This window comes from Zonotrichia leucophrys, chromosome 1 (assembly GCF_028769735.1).
Source record: "Zonotrichia leucophrys gambelii isolate GWCS_2022_RI chromosome 1, RI_Zleu_2.0, whole genome shotgun sequence".
Classification (NCBI taxonomy): Eukaryota; Metazoa; Chordata; class Aves; order Passeriformes; family Passerellidae; genus Zonotrichia; species Zonotrichia leucophrys.
Genome location: NC_088169.1, coordinates 38,272,333 through 38,286,108, shown reverse-complemented (window position 1 = coordinate 38,286,108; position 13,776 = coordinate 38,272,333).

Sequence of the window (13,776 nt, the reverse complement as noted above, 5' to 3'; positions counted from 1 at the left end):
TTGCTGAATTTACCACAGCCATGCCTAGATGGGACCTGACAGTACTTCAAAGACTCCAGTGCCACAGTAAGAAAGTGCAAATGATAACCTAGAGTGGATCTGGCTTCTAAGGCCTATTTAAGAAGTGAGATGAGAGTTTTACACACCTCCTCCTCCCTTGTCTCAGAGCTCTGATCATTAGATTTTTCCATCCCTTTTTGTCAGGGAGGTCACTGGTAGTCTGAGAATTCTGGTCAGAAAGTGGAGTTGGTTCCTGCTGTGCTGTTGCTCATCACAACCCTGCCTGGTTTTTGGGAGCCAAGGGCTCTGGGCATCCCCTGCATTTTTCTCCATGCAGCTCTGGCCTCCAGGAAATTTGCCCACTGCTAGGACACTTCCTCCAATCAAGACCTTCACTTTATTTTCAGTCCTCAAATTCCTCTGCTTTCCCGACTAGAATATTGTATATGGGAAGCACAGTCCATGATCAGCCTTCTAATTTTTAATTTTGGTTCCTTGTCTCTTTACCAACTAAAGGATTCAGCATGTGTTGCTTTGGTTCACTTCAGGTTTTACGAAAGGTAATAGAGGGAGTAGCAGATTTCTGCATGAATACTCAGAAGTTCAGTCTGAGACATCATGTCACACCCACCTCCACTCCAATTATCTGCCACCTGTTTACATTTACACTCTGAACTATTTTCTCTACCAGCATGATCTCCATCTCTGCACTTGGGTGACATGTGATGTGGGAATAACATCACCAGCACTTAATTCCCAAGAGAAATGAGCTTTCAATAGCAATCCAGGACTCCAATCACCTGTCCATGTGGTTTGCTTTGGACTTGAGGGTCTCTTCACTAGCCCCAGATCCTAAATAATCTTGTCTTGTACCACGTTCTAAAGATAACCAGCTAAACTCCCACCAGATCTTCCTTACTGCTTGTTTCCTGTTTTTTCTCCACATTCAAGTACCTTTTATTGATTTTTCCTACAGGCAACATCACAGGTAATGCATTACATCTTGCGCCTGGAGACTTCTGCTGAATTTTTAGCAGTATTACAAGGTTCCAGTGGGGTTCCCCTGGCCCTCTGCAACTCAGTTCCACATTTGCCAAATTCATATAATACTCTTTTCAGTTAAGCAGTGTGCATAGAGGAGGGAATTATAAAGGATGGAAAACATAAGTATACTTTAGGGTTTATTTTTGAGCTTTATTGCAATGTTTTGAAGAATTCTGAGTGTGTTTTATTGTTAGCCTTTTAGAGAGAGTAGCTGAAAACAATATTAGCAAGTAAACATGTGAAGAAGTGCATGCTTTTTCAGTGAGGGCTTATAAAGCAGCTTGAAATGCTAAGATCCTCTCTTCCAGCTCCCCAGATATCTTTGTATCTTCACTGTGTTCCAAATACCATCTGCTGCTGCTTATGTGCCTCATCATTGAAATGTAAACTGAAATTCCTCTGCGCTGGCACAACAAGTGCACACTGAAGAAATATCTTCTTCTCTTGGAGAAAAATAAAACTAGAACCACACTACCATAGCAGTTATGGGATGTTAAATATTCATGGTGACCCGTGAGAAGTTCTTTTCTAAGCTTTGTAATGCAATAAACACAACTCTCTTTTTTTTTTTTTTTTGCTTTGGCTTAATTCACTGTTACGGCTTCCACAAACTGAGTGGAATAATTCTTAACAGGGGAAATTCAGTGTAATGAACACATTAACTCTGTTTTGCTAAAGATTAAATACGGTTCCTCTCATGGCCAGGCATCAGCCTTTATTTGTGGAAAGCTTCTGCACTCTCATGCTGCTGAGAACTTCCTCCATGCAGCCGACCAGAGGGCCAAGCAGCTTCTCTCTTTTGGCCTCCAGGCGCTTTAAGCCGACGGCGTTCATGAAGCACAAAATGCATAAAGTGCATTTTGATGTCAGGCTGACTCTAAGTGGAAAATTTCAGTTAGCTCAGCAAACATTTTGTTCTGGTGCTTGGGAAATGGCAACTTTGAAACCAACTGTACTGTAAATCAGCATTGCATATGTGTAACTCGGTTATGGATATAGGTTTCTTCTGCTGAAACAGCATAATTTCTGTGACCTGTTGAGCTAGCTAGAAGAGGGAAAGTGGTCCATGACTGGGCTGGATTACTTCTGTCATCCCTCAGATGCTGGAGCTTGTTGGTGTCTAACTGGCCCAGCAAATATCAAGGAGGCTGTTTACTCACTGGTGGCATAGGACATTTAAACTGAGGCTTACAAATTTAGAATTGGAAACTGCTAAGTATTAAATATTAAATACATGTGGGAAAGTGGGATTTTTTTTTCTATTCTCTTCTTATCACCTTTAAGCTTTTCTCTTAAATTTTATGAGATAAAACTAAATTTTTAATTGCAGCTGGAATGTTCTGGTATTTTAAAACTCTATGTAAACACTTGAAAAAGAACAGCAATAAAATGAAAAACATCAGTGGTAAAATACTTAGCCAATAATACTTTGGGTTCTTCTTATTTTCACATCTACTGACTTTTGTTTGAATGAAGAATGTGGGACATTTGTAAGTTGATCTGAAAAATGATAGCGTTTTCCTTTTTGCTTATTCATCTGGAGAAGTTTTAACCCAGTTTCACTGAGTATGTCCTAAAACTTTTGAATAAGCTGCATTTAGTGGATTGGATTTGGGATAGTAGCTTCACATACCTAAGGAATGTTAAACTGATAAAATAATGCTAAGTCTTCTTATTTTATTTCCTATATCTTATTGTGAAATCAGCACTATAATTAGATAATTTGAAAATTTAATAGAACTTTCTTCCTTGAATTAATACAGACAGATCAGAGTGACAGCACTGAGTCGGGAGATGAAATATAAAGGGGATGGTGTAAACTGCAAGAAGTCACTGTCTAACAGCAAATTTCAATTTCTTGTAATAGGGACTGTCAAATAATTACACATTCCCTAGGGAGAATTCATCAGCTTGGTGCAACAAATAATGAAGCACGTTATCATGATAAGCACATGAATTAAGTTAGAATCTCAAAAAGTACAGAAGTTCAGTAATTCTTCTAGGAAATTCAATCTGCATTAGTAATTTCACCAAAATTAGGGCATGTAATAGGTCCCTTATTGCAGAATAATGGAATTGTCTTTAATAAAAAATAGAGGTTTGATTGTAGAGTGAAATGGCAGATTTTCATTGTTTTGGCTGTAATAAAGACAGATGCATGACATTATGTATTTAAAAAGATCATTTTTACTCACTAAAACAGTACACATTATATATGATATACATAGCAGCAGACTGATAGATTGCTGGGAAGACATAAAGAATGTCAGTTTGCATTAACACAATAGCATTACTTCAAATGGCCTCTGCCAATGTAAATGAGATAATATTCCTGGCTCTCAATCTGCTATATTTAAGCTGAGAAAGATACATTTATTCTTTTACATGCATTAGCACAATTTCCACTATAGTCAATGGGTCAAATTGCTCTTAAACACAGTTGCCCAACACCATCTATTTCAGCGTAGTGACAGCAGAATTTAGCCTGCTGGCTTGTCTGATGAAGAGACTTTCCTGCCATTTGCAGGCCAGATGAGCTGGCTTGTCCATTAGACCCGTGGCCGTTACACTTGTACAGTGCTCCATAATTCTTTTGATCAATTAAGAAACAAAAGTGCTCCTGAAATTTAATTTGCTGTACCTTTATAGGTTTTTTTTTACTATAATGAATCCTGAGTAGTGTAATTACCTTTAGAAGTGGTACTGAATAAAGCTACCAATTTAAAATATTGAACCAAGTATAGATTTGTGGCCAAAATGCAGCTTGTGGAAGAATTATTCTATCTATCTACCTACTTCACTTGGTACCTCATGAAAATGCTGCTTGTACCGTAATAGTGTATATTATTATTTTCTTTAAACTACTTATTAATTTAAAAAAAGACATTACCATTACAAAACATTAAATAAAAGAGTCTTATATTACAAAAAGCTACAAAACCTGCCATAAGAATGAAAATAGATGTGCATACACATCCAATCAATTATTACTACCAACAGTTGGCTAAAATATAGGCCTTGATAAAATATAATTAAACTTATAAAGATTCTAAAACTATGATATTGGAGTTTCCCTTCTGATCAGACTTTAAAAATTATTTTGCCAGTCTAAGAAAAATTTATTTTTAAAGCATTGTAGTTTTTGATCAGTGTGCATTGATTGTTTTGAAGAGTGAAGTAGTTAAAGGGAAGAAAGGTTATTCTGTGGTTACTGCACAGACTTCTGAATTGCTCTTCCTGGATTGCAGTTCTGCTTGTGCTACCTATTTGTGCAGCATCTAAAGAAGTCCTGGATTAATTGAATAATCATATCTGTAATAAACTCATGTAGGTCTTTATTTGCAAAGAAATCAGATGTCTTGGGACGCACATAGGTAATACTGTTTTTTCCAAAGTACCTCAGGCACTAACCTCATCCTTAGAAGCCTAAATATCTCTAAAACATACTTCTGAGAAATCAGGCCCCATTAAATTTAAATGATGTGCAGGCTATATGTGCACTGGTAGTGCTCTCCTGGTATGGAAATAGCAATACTCTAATGCAGTTAACTGCTCCAAGAAGAAATTCAGTAGGAACTGCAAAGTGATGCATATTAAGCCAGCATCAGTACATTAAATTACCCTCTGAGTGAAACAAGTTAAATTGGTCAAATTTTAGGTATACTGATCAAGCAGCATTACTTCTGGGAACTCTGCTGATGTAGCATGTCAGTCACACTTAATAAGTCTTAGTACCCTGCGGCAACTTAACTATCAATAGAAACCAATTCAGAGGACCTGTCCTCTCTTCCTAAATGACTTGTGAAGCGAGTCTTAATCTCTGAAGCCAGGCAGAAACCTTTGGAAGGCTGTAGTTTTGTTCCTAAACACTTGCTTGCAAATATTCTCTGTTCAAAGTTATGAGGAAAATTTTAGAAAAGGCCCTTTCTAAACCTATGACTTGTGCATTAAAAAAAGCAACATGAAGATTGCAGATACTGTGGTCCAAGTGCCTTTATTCTTCCAAGGACAGAGGTCTAAGACCTCTCAGCTCAGAATTAAGAACTAATTTGGAACACAAGTCTCCCATTTTAGCTCATCTATAGATTTTGGGTAGAAGGTGGGCAGCACCCTATCAAGGCATGAAGGTGTGGTTTACTTTACTTCTCTTGCTCTTCTTTTTGGAGGCCTCTTAGTTAAAAGTCCTTGAGAAGTTGAAATTTGCGGTGCACACAGTGCAGGTATCAGATTTATCTTAAAAATATTGCTGTAATTTAATAGTGAGGTATCCACAGAGACCAAGAAGAGAAAATTAACTTTGGTGCTTGACTGTCTGTTTCAACTAGGTATTATTTCACCAATTTACATGACAGTCTTAAAGGACAGAAAGGGATTTTTGGAAAAAAAAATGGAATAAGCAAGAAGGTCTTGGTATCCTGTCAAGGTGCAACTGCATGAAACCTTGCTTATAGAGTGCTTTGAATTCTTTAAAGAAAAGTGTAATGAAACTGCAGGTTATTGTTATGAAACATACAGAGACTTCCCCTCTCAAACTTTCCTCTTGCATTGTCTGTGACAATCACATATTTTCCTGCTTGGCTTCCATCCTCTGTTCTTTCTAATACAATTAGCTGTTGGCAAAACTGCTTTGAACAGTGGAAAAACAGGGAGTTAACAAGTGCACAAACTCCTCATATGTCACAGAGAAGGTTTTACGTATTTTTATGGTAATATTTAAAAATTTACCTCTCATGGGAATATTATTCAGACATCTGTAATTGATCTTGACCTTATGCCACATTGTTGTGTATGTTCTACAAGCTTATGGATATGCATAGGTTTAAGTGAATAGTTGATTTCTGAGATAGAAAATAAAGACCCTGTATTCTCTGCTGTGAGCAGCTCAGAGAATTTAGTACCAAGCTACAGCTGAGATACTGAGATTGTAGAAATGTTGTATTCTGATTACTTAAACATAATGTATGGTATTTACACAGCCTCAGTTTTAAAACAATTATTGTCTTTATGTGCTCCTAAGTGAACCGAATGCAGCTTGTTTTCCTTCATGTCTTTACACTAAACATCATTCAGTCCTGAAGCCATGATGGGAAAAGTGCTTAATTTTCTTTAGAACTATCTAAAGCACTTTGGCAGCTTGCTGCTTTGTGCTGCAATGCTGCATGCAGGTACTTACCCCAACCCCTACTGAGTGCTTAGAAGTCATCTTCATGCTAAGAAATGCCCGTAGCCAGCTGTTGCTCCCTCTCCTGGCATTACTACACTGCCCTTAACCTTTCTTTTGCAAGCTTTGCTGTCGAGGCCCGTGTGTGCCGTCTGCTCAGGACCCTTAGCTCAGCTCTGTGCTGCAGGCACAGCCACCTGAGAACTACCTGGGAATTCTGCCTTCACTGAGGGCTGCCAACCCCCCTGCACCAGTCCAGAACTCTGAGCATGGCCTGTTCACCTTAGCTGGGCATTTCAGCTGGGAAAAAATTTGACTGCTCATTTCCTACAGATGCTGTAGAACAGCACAGGCTTTCCTCAATTTATTATGCAGTTTCACCTTCCTTTTGTTCTCTTGTCACTGAATTACAGGTAAGTAAGATGATTGCAATTACTGAAAACTCTGTGGTTTGTGCAGCATTAGATTTTTCTATAATGAGCCGTCATTATGATTTGGGATAAGCTTGTTTTGCTTGAATGGTTTATCAGAGGTTTGGTGTCTGTTAATTGGTTTTTTTGTTGTTTGGCTGTGCCTTTTTCTTTTCCCTCTCCTTTGTCAATTTTCATTCTCTGTTTTGTTTGGATTTGAAGAGAAAAACTTTTTTTTGTTTATTTAATGCTTCAATTAAACTACTCTACGGTCTTATTCAAGCATATCACTGTTGGTATTAAATAATAGAAACGAATTGCCAGCTGCTGGACAAAAGTCAGGGACTGTTTTTAAGGAATCTATGCAGCATTACTGATGCAAATTTGTAGTGATTTGCTGCAAATATACAGAAATATTTTGATACTGGGAGGAAGAATTTTCTCCACTGTTGGTGGTGCAGTTGTGGGATTAAGATACCCAGTGGAAAAAGGTGTTTGTGCATACAGCACTCATTGCACTTCTGTTTCTTCAGTAGGGTGACACAATACAGTCCTGCAGATGTCAGACAATGTGTCGCTCACTCTCCAGAAAAGCAGTGATACTCCTCCTTAGACTGAACTTTGTAGATCAATTGCCTTTGCCCTGTACCAGAAGAGGCTTCTTGGGCCTGTGGTGAGGGGACACAAGATTTCATCAGTGTGTAAGGGAAGGCTCCTGCCTTACAGGACATGTATTCACTTGTACAAAGCTGGGTCTCCATCAAATACTACAGAGTTCAGTGGCTGTACATCTGGTTTTCTGTGTTCAGAATGTTTTACTTAATCACTATGCACTTGTTTGTAAGCACAGTTTAATGTCAATAGCAGGAATAAAGCAAAAGCAGTTGTATGTATAATCTGAGGAACTGTGCTACAAACTGGGTCACTGAAAAGGCTCAGGCTGTAAATAGATATTTTGGAGTTGTTATTTGACACTCTGAGCAGTTGCCAACAGCTTGCCTGGCTGAGTGCAACCATCAACATTTTGTGCAACTCAAAACTCTTCACGCAGTCAGTTCCCAGGTTTCTCAATTCTTCTAATGGCCTATTTGGGGAGTTCTGTGGTACATGCAAGAACTCTTCCAAATCAAAGGGTCTCTCTCTTTTTGTCTGATGTTTCCTGGGAGATATATATCTGCAGGTTTTGTTTTGGTTCCATGCTTGTTTTTTTTCCCCCAAGATCTATGTAATTTCCATTGGGCATACAGTACACAACAGATTTACCAGAGTAACACAACCCTGCCATAACTGACTGCTCAAAAATGCTGTCTCATTAAATGCCAGCCTGGATCCCTAATTCTGTTCTCATCCCTGATTTTTGTGGCTTCAAGTCTAAACACTTGAGCCAGGATGATAACCTTTACTCACCTGCAGATGTGTGTTACTGTCTTGTGCATTAAGGACCTTGATTCAGTTTCTGTGACTTAAATATATTTATTATACATGTTTTACCATGATTTACTCTTCTTCTAAGCAGGCCAACTAATGCCCCGTGGACTCCCAATTGGGAAGATGAAGTACCTAGTTAGTGCACAGAGCTTTACAGATGTCTGGAGATACACACATATTTCATGAAAAAAAAAAATGCTCTTCCATGACTTATTTTGCTTCATGTCTCACACATTGCATGGCATGCTAACAGCAAAAATGTTTTGTATAACACAAGTAGTGTACAGTTTAATATACTTACAAGCACTGTAGTATGTGATACCACTGATCTAAGCAATCCATAGGAATGTCTGTTACCTCACCTTGCTGCTTGCTTTTATTTCCTTAACAGACAAAATTTTTTCTAAAATAGACAGGATTATAAAAAATAAGAAGTAGGACAGTCTGGATTTTACCCATTTTAATACATTACTTGTTACTTGAATAATTCAGTGTGACAGGAGGCTTCCAGATATGCAACTTGAATTCCAAAACTAGTTCATATGTACATGATAATTCTTAGCAAGTAGCTTAACGTTTTGCATTTTTAAAACATTATCTCCTAGTAGTGAAGAGGAGAGGAAAAAAACCATTCTTGATGCATGCAGGAAAGGAAACAGAATATATAAGTTCTAGATAAGATCTGTATGTTTGTATGTTTGTAGTTATAGATTAGAATTGGATCCATGTTTATATTTGCTATGTTTTCCTTCCATTTAAGTCAGTTAAATTGGATTAGAGGAGTGTCAAAGATGCAGTGTGCAGCGACTGCACTCCTGTCTATATTCATCAAAGAAACCTGCTTAAGTGAAAACACGAGGCACAAAACTGTTATCAATTACTATTTCTTTCTACTGTGCATAAATCATTTTGCATTAAACAGGAATGAACTGAACACATGGGAAGAGAGGAGCTTTGCATTTTGCAGGGACCATGAGCACACTTATCCTGCCTCCGTGCCACTTTGTCACCCTACTTCTGGGCAGACAGGCCAGTGCTGTGCAGCACAAAGGGAGGGGATCACAGGTGAGGAGGCAGCCATCCAAAGGAGCCCAGTTCAGTGCTTTCTGCTGTAAGATCTGTCTTGCTGTAAGTGTGTGCAGGACTACTGCATGCCTGAAGTGGCCTGGTTTGGTGCCTTTAGACCTTCCCAAGTGCAGTTTGAGGATAAGGGCGAGGTTGTTCATGAGTCTCAAGCACCTGGCAATGCGGCAGGAGCTGCTGTTGGGTGCTCCATGTGCTCCCATGAGTTTTACAGCTGGAGTGCTCTGGGTCTGATGTGTCCCCGCTGCACTGTGCTTGCTGTGCACAGCTCACACTGCAAGTGGGAGCCTGGGCACAGAGTGCTGCCCTGAGTAATGTGGCTGTAATGCTGAAGGCCTTCACCATCCCTTTGGGTTTGGTTCTGGAAGTTCAGCCAAATGAGATTTCTTAGTCCTGCCTTCACGTGTACCTGCCCCTTACTCCATCTGAACAAGCTTTGACTGTAGATGGAAAAGGGATTTCTTCCAAATCACAGATTGAGTCAGTCCATGAGTTTCTCAAATAGGACTTTTGAAGAAAAGCTTAACATTACATAGTAATAAGCCCCTCTGTCTTACAATACAAATGGCTTATCAGTTGAACCCTGTAGCTAAATTGCATTTTCTACAATGCCAAATCATTGTTCTAAGAAAGAAAGCAAGCAGGTAGAAAATGATATCAAATCATACTGATACTTTAGGCAGTACAGAGTGAAAAAAGTGAAAAAGCTGAATGTTATTGTTTCTTACCACTTCTCTTAATCTCATGAAGCTCATTTGTATGACCTTTAGCCACTTTTACTTGATAATATATGGTGTAGTATTCTTGGGCAGAGAGTAAGTCAGTTAATCTTCCTGTCAGAGGGGTACTCTTGCAATTCACACGGTAGCTGGAATTAGAAACTGGTGAAGCTACAGATGAGACATCATGTTCTGCAGCAAGAAGTCTTATTAATGTTCCCCATGCTGGTACTCCAGAATTGACCATCTGGTTCTGTAAATAACAAAATTAATTTACATGTTGACCAACTAGCAACAGTTTCCATTATGCTAAACACCTGTTATCACTTAAAGCCATTTCACTGAATATGATGCATTAGCTGTATATTATTGGTGCTGAGGAGGAATCCAGAAATATGTCATCCACTTACATGGTTCAGGTGTTGCTTAACCAATCTATTAAATTTGCTGAAGAGTTTATACAAGAAACAATTGTATCCAGGAGGAACACAAGAGACCATTGTTAATTATCTTAAATATTTTTGATTACTGCTTTAAAAATACACTCTTCTGTCTGTTGTGGTATGGGATGTGTGTGAGAATGACTATATGATGTATGCCAGTCACTCTTCTGTTTATTTCAGGCTTTTGTCCAACAATTAAGGATAAATATGTGCAGATATGATTATATTCTTATTACTGGTGGGTGAAAAATATCCAGAGAAAACTGTTAGAATTTGCAAAACAAATGTCATCAGACAAATCTTGCAATAATCTATCAGCTAGAGAGGGAGAAAGCTTCTAGTCTTGCAAGAAATGGCTTGTTGCTTTTCAGTTCCTAAGGATCTGTGGACTTAAAATATGTTGCATAGTATTCCATGAAGGAAAAAAACCTTTCAGATGCCAGGCAAAAACTTTTGGGCTGCCAATATATGCCTTATTATTTACTATCTATAAATAATAATATTATAATTACAAATATATGAAATATATTTATAATTATAAAAATTATTATCTATTAGCTTTGTAGAGTAAACTGAAGACTAGAAAACTTCTGGAGAAATAAGCATTTATTACGGACTGAAATTTTAGGAAGGTAGGATGGCCTGTATACTGCCTCAGACTAATTTGCTCTTAGCCAGCTGCATAGCCACAAATAAAATCTTTTTTGTAGCACAATGAACTTCATCTCCTAATTTGTTCCAAAATGGGTAATCAGCAAGCCTCTTGTCTGAGGTCTAGACAGGAATCCAATATAAAAATGAGACACAGCAAAATCATCTGTCTAGAAATGAGGCGTATGTCTGTCTGCCAGCTAGATTTTGGGTTTTTTTACTCTTTCGCTATCCTTTACTGGCAATTTGCTTTTCATATTTAATTTAAACAGCAACAAAATTTTTCTTTCACTTCTGTACTTTCAGTCTCAGTTCAATGCACATACAAAGCTTGCTATGAACATTCAAGTTCAAGGTGAAGTTTATTTGTTTGGGTTTCCTGTGTCTTGTAGTCCTAGAAGGATGTGTATAACAGTTAGACATGTGTAATAAAACCACACAGTTAATTGAACTAGAAACTTTCATCCCACAACTCTTGTACAGCTATTCCTTATAATTTACTGTTTTATGAATGTCTCTGAGTATTTTCCAGAAGGTTGTGCATGAGGCATTGGCAAAGCTACAGGGCAGCCACACTTGTCTTCAATATGCCCTCAAATGATTTTACAGGTTCAAATGTCTTAACTCATAGTAAAACAAACTAATACTATGTAAGTCAAGATCTGTATATGAAATATTTCTTTGAAATTAATGATTTTATGCAGTAAAAATGAGCTAAGTGGACTGTCTGAAGGCAACGAGGACTTTGGAAATAACTGCTCAGCCGGGAGTATTTCCATTCAAGTGACTTTCCATGAAGATCCTCAGTCCATTTCAAACACAACAAACAGGAACACGAGTAGAGAGAAGAAAGAGCAAAGAAGGAAGTCAAGCATAAAGAGAGGCAGATAAAAGTTTTCAATTAGTCAAATGCTTAACTGCTCACCTCTCTCTTGGGTACAATAGAATGACAAGTGAAAGCACAGGGCCCTGAATTTAAATTTGCTGATGTCTGACACTTCTGTCCCTTTAGACACTCACAAAATACTGTTTAAAACTTGTAATATTAAATAAAAAATAATGTAATCTATTTAAATTGGCACACCCTTTAGAATTTGAGGTATTAAAATGTAATGATGATTGTTGTATACTTATGGCAGAAAGGTTTGGTTGGAAGGGAATACGTGAAGGTTATACAGTTCAGTCTTGATGCTACATGAACTTCTGTTGACGTGGCATGATGTCTTGTAGAACAGTAAAAATGCATTACAGGACCTTGATGCATTACAGGGGAACTAAAAATGCATTACAGGGGAACTAAAATAAAATTCAAATGGAATTTCAGAAACTGAGGCACATAATTTTTAATCACAAATCAGGGGATGTGCTTCATGCATCCACCCCAAAATCTATTTTAATTCCAAATCAAAATAAAAAAGGCAAACATATTTTCATTTTACAATAGGTAAAGAAAATTATCTTCTTTTTTTAGCAAATTGTAAGACATTCCTCTGCTAAATGGACAAAATTCTTCAGGAGCAAGCCCTTAATTCTTTTAGGTGAAGGATCCAATCAGTAAATATTGTAAAAAAACCAGGAGTGTGGGAAGTCCACTATGGAAACAACTATTATTTCCAATTCACCCTAATCAAGAGAGAAGAGACTTCTCTGGGGTGTGATCCAGGCAGGAGGGGGCCATATTCCCCTATTGAAGGGACACTGCAGTGACTTTAGAAGTAGCCATTCTGACTCAGCAATAATGACCTACATGTTTAGTAAATGGAACTGGAAGGATGTGTGTCCTGAAAGTGCCTTTCCTTTCCTGTAAGTTTAGAGGGAGCTTGAGATGGCCAGCTCAGATAAAAATATCAACATTTGGTTAAAAGAAACCCATCCTAGCAGTGAAGGAAGTGTTGACAAGTAGCTGAAGGATAAAAACCAGCTACTACTTTACACTAATGGAAGTAGTTGATGTACATTAACTGCTGACATTGTATTGCCTTGTGTGGTTTGAATACAATATCTAATGTTTTGTCTATAAATGCCTGTATAAAAGCCAAACAAAAAGAAGAATCTTCAAGATGTCTTGAAGAGGGAGATTGCATTAAATAAACTGACTCTTCCTTTTCCGTATGCTTTTGCAATTACATATATGAACAACAACAGCAAAATTTACTCTGTTTTACATTTGTCGTAATTGTTCTTCAAGGGCAAAGTATCTATATAGACAAATGAAAAAAAAATGCAGACAAGTTGCATCTCTGAAGATTTGAAATAGTCTTCCTGCCTCACTGGGTCTTTTATTTGTTTGTATGCTGCTTTTATTTTTTTCAAAGTAGGAGTCAGTGACACAGGATTTTTTTTAAGTATTGCATATTTAATTAGCCACTTCACTCTTCTTGAACTGGACTAGCGGTAAGTGAAACTATCATCCTCTTCTCCTGGCAATTTGGATTGATTTGAGAGTAAGACATTTGCCCTAAGGGAGAGAGGCATTACATCTGCATAGAGCTGAACAAATGTTTTTTAATTAATGATTTATTCAGCTTATGCACTTCTTTGTCGGTGTGTAACAGAACACCCCTGGGAAGATCACTGAGAGAAGAGGCTGAACTTGGGACCTTGAATCTGAAACCAGGAATGCCTACTGCCAAAAGCCATGGCTTTGTTTAACAAAGCTACCTTGGCATCGTAACCCCAGGATGGGGTCTCTCCACTCTAGAGAGTGTTGCTTCCCTTGGTATCAGTCAATCACTCTCTAACTGTCTGCCTGACACCCAGCCAAATCCAATCTTTTATTAAGTAATTAAATTTATTGAATTACGTGGAGCCCATTTAGGTGACCTAAATTAGCATAA